A 14116-nucleotide genomic window follows, 5' to 3' on the forward strand; every position below is an offset into this window, starting at 1 on the left:
TATATTCCATATCCATTACAAATGATTATTGAATATTATTGTTATTATCTCTATATACAGGTGACTCAGAGAGGGGCTCCAAGACCATTTATTTTACTAAAGTTTTTTTTGTAAATTAAGGAAGGAAAAAAATGCTATTGTTTCAAATTATCTGTGTTTTCTTTAGTCATAGGAAGCTGGGAAGAAAACTTGATATTTACTGATGACTCTTTGTGTTTATGTAATAGTGAGTGGATACTGTCCCTCACTGTGGCAATTTCAATTAGTTTAGCATGAGTCTCAACAATCAAACACCCGGAGAAAGCAATGGATGTGACAAAGAGGACTCTGTTAAACAATTAATGTCACTTCCCATTATTGCTTTGGTCCCAATTTACAGAGCAAATAAATCAAAGTCACCACAGAGGAAGCACACTGGCCTACTAACACATGTCTGTTCACAGGTGACAGAGTATAGAAACACATTAGTCACTGCACTGACATTGCAAGATAACCTTTCAAAGACTTGGCTCTGATACTGCTTTCTAATTGTTTGAAATTACTATTTGATACACATATATATTATATATACATATATACATATATACATATATATATATACACACATATATACATATATACATATATACATATATATATATATATATATATATGTATATACGTACTTCTTAGCTCCATCTGAGTTGGAAAAAAAGAAAAGAAAATGCAGAGGAGGGAGGAAGAAAGAGCAGGTCACCAATTAGATAGTGATCTACAGCTGCACAAACTAAGCTCAGCCTTGGAGCTGGCAGCAGAGGCAGAAGGAAAGGTAGAAAACAGGCCAATGGGCATTTCTACAGCTGAGCTCTGTGGTTATCAAACAGCATTTCCCACGGTGGGTGTCAACCTTGGGTTCTCCTTACACAATGCAATTCTTCTGACCTAAATAAAGGTCTATGTGACTGTAACACCTTATTCTCTAAGGGCCCTCTAGGAAGAAAGAAGCACATCAACAGACATTCACTCACGGTGTAAAGAATTTCTAGTGACAGATGATACACAGGAATTTATACTAACAACCCAAAATTTAGAATCTGCAACAATTCCTAAGTCTTGCCATGTCATTAATAAATGATAGCTCAGAACAGTCAACAAAATGAGAAAGTTTATCTCTGCTCTTTGGGACAGCTGAGTCCCTCTATGACCTGTACTAGTCTGACATAATTTAAAAGGCACAGTTGAAAGAAGATCGGTTCTGTCCCTTTAGGTGCCCAGGGGCACTTCCAGATTAAAACTTTGGACCCAGTTTGTAACATTTGGGTCTTCCTCCTTAGTCCACAGTTGGCAAAGGGATCTTCCAACTGGTTATACAAGGTGTGGCAGGCAATGCATTCAACTCACCCAACTGCACACAGAGGGTCAACAAATCCACTAAATTAAAGAGGAGAGGAGGGACTCTGAGATGCTAACTGCCACCTGAAGGGAGAAATGCAGAGTGAATACTGCATGTGGTATCCCAAAGACTTCTAAATGTGAGCTATCATGAAAGGACTATGCCCTGCTCATGTTAGTAATTTTTTCTGCATCTTGTAGGATTGCAATTACACTCTAGTCCCCAGATTCTCACACTCACTTGATCTCTGTTTGATAAAAATAGTTTAATAGCCATTTAATCACAGCTTCATTATCTTGGCTCTCTTAATGTGAATTAGGCCAGGAGAATTCTTGCTTCCTCATTATTCAAATCATCAATAAGAAGGAAACAGTGGGGTCTTCTTATCATTCATTAATCAGTTTCAGTATCTTAGGTACTGTGTACTCAGAGATCAATCTGTGTGAGAGGTGACTTAACCTCTCTGAGTCTCTTTTTTTTCTATGGAAAATTTAATGTGATTATTTGCCTAATTTTTTGCACTCGTGATTAATAGAAAGAAAAAAGAGTTGATAAAAGCCTGAGAATTCTTCAAGAAGGTGTTCATAAACATTTCCAGTGTATATTCCCATCAACTTGATTATCTGCATTTGAATTTTATTCTTTGAACAGGATCTACCGCAGACATTTAGCACTGGGCCAACTCCCCCCAAATACCCAGCATGCCCCGGGCTTCCTCCTTGCCCCATCCTGCTGACTTGGAAACAGCTAATGAAGACAAAATTAACTCCTACTTTAAGTGAGGCCTAATTAGGAAAGGAAATCTGCTAGAGTAACATCTGGTAATGTATTCCAAAGCCAAATATAAATGACATTCTTGGATTATCCACTACTTTGGATTATTGGTTCCACTACGCCCCACCAGGAGTTCAAATAACATGGGAAAGCAACTTTTATAACAGATTCAGGAGTTCAAATAAGAAATACAATGGGTCATAGGTGTGTCCCTTTCCTGAATCTTCATATATAAAACCCTGTACCTCAGTTTCATGCATGGATCAGCAGAAAATATTTGCATAAATACAGATTTTGGTCCTAATGTATACAGTTTGATTCAATATTTATAAGAAACTAAAGTCAAAATTAAAAAAAAAAAAAACTTAAGTATTTTTCTGCAATAAAATTTAGAAATAACAATCCAGAGTAGACTACTGGAATAGAAGTTGAGGTTTTTAGCTTTTTTGTTTAACTCGTTCTAATCAGAACAGATACCACTTCACTGTATGTGTTTACTTGAAGTAATCTAAGCCTTTGCCAAAGAGGTTGTTAAATATTTTAAATACCCATGTTCAAACAGTTGATTTTTTTCCTTTTCTTTCTCTTTCTCTTCTAAACTCTCTGCAATCCACTGTGAATTTTGATTTTGCTTCTTTTATACCCAAGTGTGGGCATTGACAGTATGTCTGACCCTTTGTCACACATTCAATCAAAAATGGGTGGAATCCCACATGTAATGACTTAGAGGTTCCTAGCTCCTACCCTACTCAAAGGAGAAGTCCTTAAAATAACCCAATTACTTTTTGTTTGTGATATGAAATGCAGGGCAGCAAATAAGGTATGGGCACTGGAAGGTGGGAATAAAAAAATCTCAAGCATATGTGTGCAATGAAAAAATCAAGACAATAAATACCACCTAATATTACATAACACATTATAAAATGCTTTTGTGTCCATTCATTTCTTCCATATGCTCTGAGAGTTAGCTTATACTTATTTCATTCCCATAAGAGATAAGCACATTATGTACAATCTATTTTGTTCTGTTGGATGCCAAAATTGCTGGAATTTACAGGCTAGTAGAAAGAACACAAATTTTAATTTCACTGTCTGAGTAACTCCCCATGGGCATACAGGCTACTTGAAATATCATGTATGTAAATGTGTCTGTCCATATCACACCCATAAGTTTACATCTCAAGTACATATATTTAAAACAGAATCTAAGGCACAAGTATATATCAATGCCTTGAATGGATTCTCTGGTATTCAATTGTAGTTGACTATACAAAAATGTATAATCTGTATACACATTGTTCCTCTCAGTTAACCACTGTAACTGAGGAAAGCAACGATCAAAAACCAGGGTTAATTCCTGTAAAAATAAAATAAGAATCAAGTGGAAATAAAATATAAACAAAATTAAATAATTTGCAGACATATTTAGACCTGTGGGAATCCATTTAATTCCAATTAATACATATATTCCTATTTAAGCAGGCAAAAAATGTATTCATATCTGTACTTAGATTCGATTATATTTGCTTATATCACACCTTCATGAGTTAATAAATATGTACTGTACATGTGAGATTCATTATTCTGTAGAGTTATAAGAGCTAAAAGTATAAATACAGAGTTTCAACAGAGAGTTCTAAAAATTCCTGGTTAATATGTGCAAAATGAGCTATTTCAGGGGAAAGGGGAAAAAGGCTCAGGGAGGTTGGTGGGGGTCATACCTATTTCTCACAATGGGAAGAAGGAACTGAGTTGTGCCTTCACACTGGAGACTTAACAGGCCTGAAAAGAGTGAGCAAAGGATTCTACTTGTTCTCAAGTTTAAACTAAAAGAGAAACTGGGCATTGTGGGAAGAACTCCAGACTGGAAGTCAGGAGAATTGATCTTAGATCCATTTCCACCACCAGCTAGCTACATGTCCTCAAGTGAAACAACTCAATTCTCCGGCTGCATTGCATAGTTTAGAATGACAATTCCATAGGTTTCTGGTATTAGTCCATTTTCATGCTGCTGATAAAGACATATCCAAGACTGGGCAATTTACAAGAGAAAGAGGTTTAATTAGATTCACAGTTCCATATGGCAGGGGAGGCCTCACAATCATGGTGGAAAAAAGGAGGAGCAAGTCACATCTTACATGGATAATGGCAGGCAAAAAAAAAAAAAAAAACCCAGTGTGTGCAGGGAAACTTCAGTTTTTGAAACCATTAGATCTCATGAGACCCATTCACTATCATGAGAACAGCACAGGAAAGACCAGCTCCCATAATTCAGTCATCTTCTGCCACACGTGGGAATTATGGGAGCTACAAGATGAAATTTGGGTGGGGACACAGAGCCAAGCCATATCAGTTCCTAACTGGCTTCCCTATTTTCACCCTTGCCACTTGCCATTCCATCTCAAATATTTCACAACAGAGAAGACTAAGTGATCCTGATGCAATCTAAGTCCTATCTCACCCCTCTCCTGACCAAACCCTCCATGGCTTCCCATGTCTTTAAGAGTAAAAGCCAAAATCCTGAGTGACTTACTAACCAAGGATCACTATATAATTTATCGTCCAAGCAGAACCCTTCTCAGAGGGAGAGGGGATAATGTACATAATCGGCTACTCAAGGATGAACCCAGACTACACCAGGCTAACTGGAGTATGGTGGCTCTACACTCAGCCAACTTCATCTGACCCTAACAACCCTCCATTTACCTGTCTGAATCCTTCCCAATCAGTCTGATCTCATTAGTCCACAAAAATGCCAGGCATTCTCCTGTCCTAAGGCCTTTGCACTTGCTATTTTCTCTACCTAGAAGGTTCTTCTGCCAGATGGCCACATGCATTGTCCTTTTGTCCCCTCATTTACTCAAATGTCACCTTCTAAGTGCAACATTTCCAACTACTCTGGACACATTCTACCTATTTTCCCTAGATTATTTTCCCTTTGGCATTCATCTCTGACTCAACATGATATTTTAGTGATTTATCATCTTCATGAACTATCTAAAAGAGGAGGTCGGTGAGGCCTATTTGATTATTGTTGAGATACCTAGTATATAGTAGATCCTTAACTAAAAAGAGTAAGAATAGTAACTAAAACATCTAATCCATCCTGACAACATAAGAATATACAAATTTTCATTCTTCTTTTGTTGTTGTTATTTTCTCTGTAATCCTCACCTCCTCCCACCTCCAGACAATGTGTCTTCTTAATAATGTTTAGCTTTGGCTATGATTTAGAATAATCTCACCTTCATTTCACATAAACCTGCTGATAGACCAGGCAAGCAAGTGATACATACTTCGTGGGGAGGAAAGAATATGAACAGCTACAGCTATAGAGGGGCTAACTCTGAAATGAACTCCTAGGCAATGAATCTATAGAAGTGAATGTAATGCTTATCTTTTGTAAAAGAGGAAGTTTAAATGGGTCTTGAAAATGCAGAAATTAACCCAACTCTGTTGTCTGGAAGGATACTGGAACACATCATCAAGCAATCAATTTGCAAACATCTTAAAAGAGTCAAGATGCTTTTGCGAAGAGAAAATCATGCCAGACAAACCTACTACCTGACCATGTAGGAGTGCTGACTCTCTAGTCAAGAGAAAATCACCGACGTAATCTATATGGACTAGAGTGGTGAGCTTCTTGGTTCCATACCACATAATATGCTCATCTCTAAGCTGGCAATATATATTAATATATACTAATCTTAGCTAGAAGTTTTTAAGCTGCGTTTCACAGAGCCCTGGACACTAGAATAGCTGGTATAAGGATTGATTATATTATAGTGTATGATATATCTTGTGTATTTACATACCTTAATTCATAGCCAATAGAAGTTTTTATTTTTTTTATTTTTATTTTTTTTAGAAAACAGACTCAAGTGTGTTATTTTCTTATCATAAATACAGAAACACAGTGGAAACCATGACCAAATTAAGCAGCCAAATTGAATAATTTTTATTGTCTTTGGGTTAAAAAAATATATCTTAAGAACTGAGGGTGAATAGTTTAAAACCTGGAGCCGTTTCAAAACACTCAGTTCTGTGAGACAGGATTTTCTCAAGCCTCTTCAAACAAACCAAAGCACAAAATAATCAGTTGCTATGATTGATAATAAGAACCTGCCATCATCTTAAATCTGAACTTGCACTTTTCCTGTTCATTTAAATAATATCATAGTTCTCTGAGATAAATATTACTTTAATAAATAATAATAATAACAGCTGAGTACTTTCTATGTTCCTAATGTTAATTTCTTTACATGCATTATTTAATTGAAATCACACATTTAACCCTATTATTATCTCCAAATTCTCATGGCTAATGAGAAGCAGAGTTGGATATTAAACCAGATATATCTGATGAAATATCGTTCTCACTCCCTTTCTTTATATATCAGGATCTTATTGAAGAGATTATTACAATGAGTGGGCATGGGCTATTTTAATTTATCTTCATATTGTAGATTAAGAAGTTAGTTAGATTGACATAGAATGTATTTATTATCAGCTAAAATCTAAGGTGGGAGATGCAGTTACATGCCATGAGGCACACTTGGCCTTCCATGCAGAAAGAGGAGGTTGCTTTGCAATTGATTCTCACTATTTACTGTGGGCTGGCCCAGTGTTAGTTCATAGCCTTTTTTTTTTTTAATCCTACTGAGCGTGACTTGCTCTTCTATTTGAATGTTCTTCCGTTTAACATCTTTTGTTCCTATTCTCTCCCTACCTCAAAGTCTACCTTAAGCATTCTCTCCCATGGGATGTTTTTCAACAAGTCCAATTCTTCTAATCCTTTATCAGAAAAACTTAGATCCATAGATAGAAATGCAGATTTCAAAGCCTCATCACAAACCACTGAATCCAAATCTCTAGATACAGGGTTCTGGACTGCAGCACTGTTGACATATTGAGCCACATAATTCTTTGTTTTGGGAGCTGTCCTGTATGTTTAGGATTCTTAACAGTATCCCTGGCCTCTCCCCACTAGATGCCGGTAGCACCCCTCCAGTTATAACTCAAAATGTCTCCAAATATGCCAAATGTCTCCTAGAGGCAAAACTGCCCTCAGTTGAGAACAACTGACCTGGGAGGTGCAGCCTGGGATTCTATAATTTTTATAAGCAACCCAAGTGATTCTGATAATCAGGCAAGTTTGGATTATTTGCTCTTTTGTGGCTGTTAAATAGTGTGTAAATCAAGTTGAAATTTATGATTCTGTGTATGCCAGATTTATTCCCTTTGACACATGTGATTATAGATCTTAACAGTTATTATTAACATCGTTTTATTTATTCTATGTGAATTCTTTTTCTCAGTATCTTACATTAATATGCCTAGTTGTTCTATGGTCCATCGTTCCCTGTTGATTACAGCATATTGGTTATTCACTTCCTGAATTTGTTTTTGATAGTCCTAAGGCAGCTCAGTCTTTTTATTGCCAATTATTCTCTTTCTTCAACGTCTTCTGACCATCACCATTATCATAAAGTTCATTTTAGTTCTGGGGTCTATTTTATTACATAGACTACATGCTAAATGATTCTTAAGGATTTTCTTCTATATATCTTCACAGAGGTCTTAAGCATTTCTCAACTTTTTAAGATATTTCAAAAAATCTCAAAAGAGGCCACAATGCCTTATAACATTTTTTATTATTTGAAATAGGCAATGAGGCAAAATATAGACTCCAAAGTTAAATTTGCTGATTTGGGGTCCTGAGTACATCACTTCCAAGGTGTGTGACCTTCGGCAGGTTACTTAACCTTAATAAGACCTATACTACAGGGCTGTTTTGAGAATTGACTGAGCTAATCCATGCAAATCATATAGAACAGTGCCTGGTATATAGTGAGGATTTATGTTTACTACTACTAATAATATCATTATTATAATTTTCATGCACTAGATTGAATTCAGAATAAGTGAGACAAAATACAGATTTCTTAAAAACAAATTTAAGGAAGAGATAAGACATGAACAAATGAAGTGAAAAAGGAAGAACAGTCTATGCAATAAGCCAACACAATATAGAAATTGTAAATATCGTACCAGAATTACTAAATAGATAATTGCCCAAAAATTCCTACAATTTGTATAAAGTTCATTATCTCCCAGTTACCTGTTAGGTTGAGATGGTACAGTTGGCAGGCATAGTTTGACACGATCACTGGCTGTTTGCCAGTTATCACATGGAATGATCACCTTCAATGCATACTGAAATGAATTATAATACCTACACTTGACACACCCTTCATTTGTGAACACACATGCAGACCTGTATCATATTTACAGATACATATAACATGCATATTCATGTGCATATTTATAAATATTTTATATATATATATATTTATTTACACATGTTTATTGAGTGCCTGCTATGTACTGTAATTTGATTTCTAGGAACTTACATTTTAGTTTTGTGGTGAGAGGATGGCAGATAATAATAGATTTTATATTAGATAGATTTTATATTTATATATAGGGAGAATATGTACAGTATACTGATATGTGTATAAATAAAACATATACACCCATGCAAAGAAATATATATATATACACACACATACATACACAGAGAGAGAAAAAAACTGAGGTAGCATTTGAAGCAGCAAGGCATAACTGCTAAGAAAGAAATATTTTAGGCAGAGAAAAGAGTAAAAGTAAGGGCCAAAGGTCCTGAGGAAAATTTGCAATGAGTAAGAAATTACTTTTTCATGGTTTACATACAGGTATAAGCAGGAGGGGGTTGATAGGCAAAATGTTTAACAAACATCACACAGGAACATTGATCAATCAGAACAGCAGCACCAGGACTTCAGAAAGGAGGCCTGCAGTGAATACCTCACAAAGCTCTGCTGTTACAAATTAGCGGACTACATTAATCCTGGGCATAACCAGTGATTTTTAGACTATGTAAGGAAGAATAATTTCCTATTACAACCAGTAAGTTCTATATAAGATAGTATATTTGCTGATGAAAAGAAGTGCTTAGAAGGCACCATCGCAGAGGTCAGTGCTATTTGTTCATAAAGACTTAGCACCACAAGATATGTGTGAAATTGCGCAGCTGCAGATTCCTGACACTTGGATCTATATGGTATATTAAAGTTGGGGACACTAAGATGCAGGTAATGTCAAATGATCTGATTACTGTAATATCCTGGCAATGGCATTAGAATGAGACAAAATTGTCTCAAGGTGGTTGGAAGCTATTCAGAGGCAAGGTGTCCTTTCTGTGAGGCCATCTAGGGTGAAATAAATCAAAGTGTGCTCCATGCTAATCCGCTGTGCCTTTCCAGCTCCCTTCCCCAAGAAACTAGGAGCTACTTAGAGCTTGGGATTGGGTCTTTGACTCCTTGACTAACTTTCAAATTCCACTAAAGTGCTCTGCACAGAGCTACGGGTTGTCAATAAATGCTTTCCAAACAAATACAATATGAGAAGTTCATCTTCTCAATGACTTTGTATCTAAGTATTTTACATGGGTTTAGGTTTCCAAAGCATCTGAGTAAGTTTGCAATCTCCTAGGATTTAGATACGGAGCTTCTTTTAATGCCAGACTGAGTGAGCCCCTTGTGAAGAATCTTTAAATACTTCACACTGAATCAGTTCCAAATGCAGACTCATTCATGATTATCAGTGACTTACATGCATATGTAGAGAGCACGCACAGTGGAGAAACATAGGACATTGGGCTAGACAAAGTAGCTAATAATCTCAAAGGGGCATATTTAACGTGAGTTTGATAACAGGGTGAAAGAGCACATGTACCTAAAGCACATGTACAGCATGGGACATGACAAGAGAAGTGTAAATTAATCTGGATAAAAATTTGAGACATACAGGACAATGAAAGGGAAAAACATGCCATTTAATGCCTGGCCATGTTGTGGCTCTTATAATGACAGGATGTAGCAACATGGAAACACTGAAGAGTAAAAGCTGCGTGGTCAACTCTCCCAACACTACGATGTTGGAGTTGAGAAGCCTGACATCCAAAGGGATAAACAGACTTTCTCAATGTCATCTGGTAACTGATCTAATTCTACATCTGTTTTGGACCTATTGGCTCCTTAGTTTTTCTATTATACCATGTTGCTTATCAGGAGAAGAAAAGGAAATAAGTAGCAAAGACTCTTTCTCTTACATTTGCCATATGTTTTCCTTAAAATTCTACATTGTTTAACATACTGTAAATATATTCCAATATATTAACCTCCATAGAAATATTGCATTGTATTTTCATATCTGTGTGCTTTTAATAGATCGCAAGCTTCCTGGGAGTAGGAATCGTGATTTGCGCATTAAAATCAGTGTCAAAATTTTAACAAGAATTTTTCAAGTACCTACCATGTGTCAGGCACTCTTGACACTGGGGATATGGCAATGAACAAAATAATTTAAAATCCCTGCCTTCAAGGAGCTTATTCTGTTGGGGGAAGATAGATGATTGACAAAATAAATTACTATAAACAAAATAAACAGCTGTGAGGAATAAATGAAAAGAAGCAATGAGAACTCTATTTGTATTTAAGTAAAGCCAAATTAGATTTTTAAAATTCAGGCTTATTTATAAAATCAATGCATAAATATTTTTTCTTAGAAAAGATTTCACACTGGGATAAAAGTTTTCTTCTGACCCTTACAGAGAGTAACAGATGTTTTAAGTAGTGACTTTCAATTTTGGCTCTAAATTTAATCATGTATGCACTTTTAAAAATATATGCTTGCCCCTTCCCTACCCCCTTGAACAATTAAGTCAGTATCTTTGCAGGTGGGAGTTAGTAATTCCCTTGAGCAATTAAGTCAGTATCTTTGGAGGTGGAAGTTAGTAATTTTAAAATCTTCCCATATGAGATTCTCATGGAAGCCAGGACTAAGAATCACTCCCTTAAAAGATTAAATAATAGAACCTTTGAGGAAAGATGAGAATATTTCTTATGATCTATTGTGAGGGCTGAAGGAGAAGGCTTGCCCATCAGTGAGAATCAGCTGTGGCATTCTGAGATGCCCAGAATCCCTCACACATGACATAGAACATGGATGTTTCATCTTTGTCCAGTGCATACCAACTCTGGCCCCTTGACTGAAGGAGTTTTCTTCCCTGAGTCCTAGTTATCTCCCCAATTACCCACTCAGACCCTGTTTCAGTACTTGTGAGTCCATGAAATATCTTAAGTCATGAAGTCTCTTTAGTGTATGATGATGGCACGGGCCAGCCAGGAGCCTTATTACAATGACTGACTACTGCCATCAGATTGAACACCCTTATAAACAAAGAATCACAGATCATAGGCTGCGTAAGCTACAAGTGCCTAGCTTTAAAAATAAAAAGGTAACCAGAGAACCCATACCATGAAATGCTTGATGCCTATTAAAACAATTATATAGGCACACATTTGTTAAAATGAAACATAGCCATTAAATATTATGAAATGAATCAAGAAAGTAGTCAAATAGCGTTTGTTCAGTCCATGATCCATCTATGCATGGATACTGAAAAAAGCCTAAAAGAATGAATCCCAAAATATTACAAGAAGGTGAGATTTCAGATGACGTTAAGTCCATTTGTCTTTTTCCAATTTTCTGTAACGAGCATTTTATTCTTTAAAATATATAAAAATAAAGAAACAAAGACTGTGTTTGTGTGTGCCATACATGAGAAAATGGGAAGAGAAATAGCTAAAGTGTGATTCAATAATTAATCAAGGTCAGCCCAGGTCTACACAACTGTGTGGCCCTGCTTTTGAATTTGTCTTCTTCAGCCTTAATTTTTTGATCTGTAAAAAGGCAGCAGTGAAATCTGCCATGGTTGTCCCATAAGGTTACTGGACATAAAAAATAGCATTGATCATTATGTGCTTTAAGGAAGAGTTAAGAAGCATTATATAAAAATGTAGTGCTAAATACTCACTCCTCTCAGATAAAATCATTCAAGCAATATTTACTGAATTTGTACCATGCTTATATAGTTGCATTCTTGACTTAAATTTATTTCTTCCTCACAACACCTCACAGTAGCAAGTAGACTATAACAAACAGCATAAAAACAATGGGAGTATTTGTCTGAGACTCTATAGCAAAGCCACAGAAGCAGAAAAGAAATCAAGACATCCTCGAGCTAACCCTCTCCCAAAGTCCTCCTCGCTGAGCTCCTATCAGTGGTTGTAGACAAACTTTTCAGGTCTGTTTGTTGGGATGTCAGCCAGCTGTAATCTCTTCAGGGTGGAAGATCTGATGCTATCAGCTAGAGATGGCCCTGGAATAGATCCGCACACGATATGAAAACACCAGGCTTTAGCAATTGATAGCAAAATAATTTGGTGCCATTTCGGCATCAATTGCTGCTCAATTCGTGCCTGGAAGAACATTCAATATTCTTGAAACATTAACCCAGGACCTCTCATTTTACTGCTGTTCCTATCAATATTAGGTCTGTTGTGAATATTTCCAAAGTAGTAGACTCAAAGTCTTAAGGGATTTAACCTTAGGAAAAAAGGGTTTCAAATTATAATTCTATCATGTACAGGCCTGTGTCCTTGAGGAAGGCATCTGTGCCCTGCAACCCCGGTACTATCAACTGTAAAAACGGAGACATATGCTTCATAGAATTGTGGTTAGGATTAAATGAGATATTGGGCATAAAGAGCACCGTAATACATATTTAAGCTCTTTGAAGGTCATAGTCTTGTTTTATTCGGCTTTATTCATTTATTCATTTATTATTTGGCTTTTATTCATTTGTAGATTTAGAACTTTTTTTTTCAGGTGCTTCGGGCATGTGGGGACATAGCCATGGACCTCACAGACACTGCTCCTGTCCTCATGACGTTTCCAGCATCCTAGCTACACAGTAGAGTCATTCGTCTACAATATCTTACACTTATTTAAATGTTGAATGAAGGGAATAAAATAGACAAAAACAAAACTATGAAGAGAAAGGAAAGGAAAAACCAGAAAAGGGAGTTAGAAGGAGCACGGAGTAATCCATAATTTTATTGTAACTTTCAGTTGGAAATGAAATACTCTTTTCCTGTTACACTGTTTGTTTTGGCTATAGGCTTCAGGAAATAATTAGGTTGGCGCAAAAATAATTGAGGTTTTGGTCATCGCTTTCAATGGCAAAAACTGCAATTAGATTTGCACCAACCTAATACTATCTTTGAAATGTAAGTTAAAGGTTGAATCACCACTCGCAATGTTTGTACTGCTTCTTATGTATCGTCAAGATCATCTTTGGGAGCTATGGCTATAATAAAGCATAAGGGGAGAAGCAAGAGTTTTCTTTGAGCTTCTATGACAGAGATCAGAGTAATGTTGTCATAAAGTCCAAGTGAAAACAACCACGATCTACCAAGGAACTAAAAAGTAAACTCCTGCTTTGGTAGAAACCATCAGTTTCTATAAAGTACAAGCATGGCAGCAAAATACAGTCTCCTTTCTAGCCTCGTTTCTGGTAGATAATACAGTGGGATACATGACTTTTAATGATTATGTCTTTAGCCTTGAAGAAAGAAAATCAAACTTATTTCAAGACAAAGGCAAGCGAATTAAAATATCCAGGTTGAAAATTAAAGAGTGACAATAGCAATCATTGACTATGCTCTTGCTGTGCTTTAGGGATACCATCAAGCCCTTTGCACACGCTGTTTCCTTTTATCTTCATAATGATTGTTTGAAATAACTATTAAATCACCTTTTTACAGATGAGAAAACTGAGGTTTAAAGAAGATAAGTAACTCATCAAAGTTTACATAACAAACATGTGTCCAAGTGGTAATTCAAATGCAGGTTCCCCTCTTTTCAGTGACCCTAACTTTTCTAGAACATTTTTCAGGGCAAAATTCAAAACCGTTATACCTTCATAGGTATAAATTTAAACTTAATTTTATTTTCAAGATCTCTTTGGGGGAGAAAGCTCACTGAATGTTCTAGAAAAAAATGTCATGTGTTTCATTGCTTCTA

At 36.2% G+C, this 14116-nt stretch overlaps 1 protein-coding gene and 1 long non-coding RNA gene across 8 annotated transcripts in view; both read right to left on the minus strand.

The window, feature by feature from the left end:
* The window catches only part of PPARGC1A (PPARG coactivator 1 alpha), a 684512-nt gene that overhangs the window by 43628 nt on the left and 626768 nt on the right, over nucleotides 1–14116 (minus strand). The gene's annotated exons all lie outside the window — the stretch shown is intronic.
* Nucleotides 903–12806, minus strand: LOC116545431. The gene is made up of 3 exons (XR_004266311.1): nucleotides 11986–12806; nucleotides 10626–10636; nucleotides 903–913 (listed from the first exon to the last, which is right to left on the minus strand). It is a non-coding gene; the product is annotated as an uncharacterized LOC116545431 (long non-coding RNA).

This window comes from Sapajus apella, unplaced genomic scaffold (assembly GCF_009761245.1).
Source record: "Sapajus apella isolate SASKATOON/1434 unplaced genomic scaffold, GSC_monkey_1.0 scaffold5, whole genome shotgun sequence".
Classification (NCBI taxonomy): Eukaryota; Metazoa; Chordata; class Mammalia; order Primates; family Cebidae; genus Sapajus; species Sapajus apella.